Genomic DNA, 3,363 nt, shown 5'->3' with positions numbered 1-3,363 from the left:
CTTGCATATTGTACTTGTTATATTACTTTACATTGACAACTATCCATGAGATATACATGTTATAAGTTGAAAGCAACCGCTGAAACTTAATCTTCCTTTATGTTTCTTCAATACCTTTACTTTAATTTATTGCTTTATGAGTTAACTCTTATGCAAGACTTATTGATGCTTGTCTTGAAAATACTATTCATGAAAAGTCTTTGCTTTGTGATTCATTTGTTTACTCATGTCATTACCATTGTTTTGATCGCTGCATTCATTACATATGCTTACAATAGTATGATCAAGGTTATGATGGCATGTCACTCCAGAAATTATCTTTGTTATCGTTTACCGCTGGACGACGAAAACTAAGCTTGGGGATGCTGATACGTCTCCGACGTATCGATAATTTCTTATGTTCCATGTCACATTATTGATGATATCTACATGTTTTATACACATTATATGTCATATTTATGCGTTTTCCGGAACTAACCTATTGACGAGATGCCGAAGTGCCAGTTCCTGTTTTCTGCTGTTTTTGGTTTCAGAAATCCTAGTAAGGAAATATTCTCGGAATTGGACGAAATCAACGCCCAGCATCTTAGAATCCCCGGGAGCTTCCAGAACACCCGAGAGCCGCCAGATAGGGGCCACAGGGGGCCCACACATGGTGGCGGCGCGACCCAGGAGGGGGGCGTGCCGCCCTAGTGTCTGGTGGCCCCAGACCCCCTCCGAGGCTGCCCTTCCGCCTACTTAAGGTCTCCGTCGCGAAAACCCTACCACGTTCGACGAAACCAGAGAAAACCTTCCAGAGCCGCCGCCATCGCGAAGCCAAGATCTGGGGGACAAGAGTCTCTGTTCCGGCACGCCGCCGGGACGGGGAAGTGCCCCCGGAAGGCTTCTCCATCGACACCACCGCCATCTTCATCAACGCTGCTGTCTCCCATGAGGAGGGAGTAGTTCTCCATCGAGGCTCGGGGCTGTACCGGTAGCTATGTGGTTCATCTCTCTCCTATGTACTTCAATACAATAATCTCATGAGCTGCCTTACATGATTGAGATTCATATGATGATGCTTGTAATCTAGATGTCATTATGTTAGTCAAGTGGGTTTTACTTATGTGATCTCCGGAGACTCCTTGTCCCACGTGTGTAAAGGTGACAGTGTGTGCACCGTGTGGGTCTCTTAGGCTATATTTCACAGAATACTTATTCGCTGTTATGAATGGCATAGTGAAGTGCTTATTTATATCTCTTTATGATTGCAATGTGTTTTGTATCACAATTTATCTGTGTGCTACTCTAGTGATGTTATTAAAGTAGTTTATTCCTCCTGCACGGTGTAATGGTGACAGTGTGTGCATCGTGTAGTACTTGGCGTAGACTATGATTGTGATCTCTTGTAGATTATGAAGTTAACTATTGCTATGATAGTATTGATGTGATCTATTCCTCCTTTCGTAGTGTGAAGGTGACAGTGTCCATGCTATGTTAGTACTTGGTTTGGTTATGTTGATTTGTTATGCACTCTAAGGTTATTTAAATATGAACATTGAATATTGTGGAGCTTGTTAACTCCGGCATTGAGGGTTCGTGTAATCCTACACAGTTAGTGGTGTTCATCATCCAACAAGAGGGTGTAGAGTCTAGCATCTATCTATTTATTCTGTTATGTGATCAATGTTGAGAGTGTCCACTAGTGAAAGTATGATCCCTAGGCCTTGTTCCTAAATACTGCTATCGCTGCTTGTTTACTGTTTTACTGCATCTTTACTTCCTGCAATATTACTACCATCAATCGCACGCCTCAAGCACTTTTCTCGTGCCGTTACTATCGCTCGCATTTATTCATACCACCTGTATTTCACTATCTCTTCGCCGAACTAGTGCACCTATTAGGTGTGTTGGGGACACAAGAGACTTCTTGCTTTGTGGTTGCAGGGTTGCATGAGAGGGATATCTTTGACCTCTTCCTCCCTGAGTTCGATAAACCTTGGGTGATCCACTTAAGGGAAACTTGCTGCTGTTCTACAAACCTCTGCTCTTGGAGGCCCAACACTGTCTACAAGAATAGAAGCACCCGTAGACATCAAACAACTTCCCCATATGATTCAACTTGAAACAAGTAAAAGGAAATCACAAATAAAGGTGCATAGGAAATCATAATTGGTGATGGCAAACTTCGTTCTTGGTCAGAGAACATTTAACAGATTGTACTTATTTATCGAGCAGCGCTCTTATATTAAAGTTTATAGCAAAACTTGCATACTCAATCATAATAATCTCCTCATAATCTTCAATAATCTTCAAAGCTATATTTATTCAGATAAAACTTGTACTAAACAAGGAAGAAATAAAAGGCACGATTAAATAAATCACAATATAGATGGTTGGACCACAACAACTCAATTGCTTGCTTAAGATGGAGGGAAATAGGTTTACTGACTCAACATAAAAATAAAAGATTGGCCCTTCGCAGAGGGAAGCAGGGATTAAATCATGTGCTAGAGCTTTTCAAATTTTGAAATCATATAGAGAACATAAAAGTAAAGTTTTGAGAGGTGTTTGTTGTTGTCAACGAATGGTAGTGGGCACTCTAACCCCCTTGCCAAACAGACTTCCAAAGAGCGGCTCCCATGAAGGACGTTATCTCTACCAGCAAGGTAGATCATCCCTCTTCTCTTTCGTTTACACATGTACTTTAGTTTATTTAAGGATGACACTCCTCCCAACCTTTGCTTTCTCAAGCCATGGCTAACCGAATCCTCGGGTGCCTTCCAACATTTCACATACCATGGAGGAGTGTCTATTGCAAAATTAAGTTGCTTACTGATGAATCAGAGCAAAACATGTGAAGAGGATTATTAATGAGAGTTAATTAATTGGGGCTGGGAACCCCGTTGCCAGCTCTTTTTGCAAAATTATAGGATAAGTGGATGAAGCCACTAGTCCATTAGTGAAAGCTGCCTAACAAGATTGAAAGATAAAACACCACATACTTCCTCATGAGCTATAAAACATTGACACAAATAAGGGATGATAACTTTTGAGTTGTTTTAAAGGTAGCACATGAAGTATTTACTTGGAATGGCGCAAAATACCACATAATAGGTAGTTATGGTGGACACTGATGGCATAGGTTTGGTTTAAGAGTTTGGATGCACGAGAGGCATTCCCTCTCAGTATAGGTCTTTGGCTAGCAAGGTTGATTAGCAAGCATAAGAGTTGAGGAAAACAAACAAATATACATATAATAGAACCAATCATGCATCTTTCTTGTAAGCACAAATAATTTTAACTTCAGAATACTAAGCTAGGAACTAACAAGAATGAAACAACATATCTACATGTATTTCCTCTTTTCTACTTAAGCTCAAA

Source organism: Lolium perenne, chromosome 4 (genome assembly GCF_019359855.2).
Source record: "Lolium perenne isolate Kyuss_39 chromosome 4, Kyuss_2.0, whole genome shotgun sequence".
Classification (NCBI taxonomy): Eukaryota; Viridiplantae; Streptophyta; class Magnoliopsida; order Poales; family Poaceae; genus Lolium; species Lolium perenne.
The sequence above is the reverse complement of the archived record's forward strand: the minus strand, read 5'-3'. Positions refer to the sequence as shown.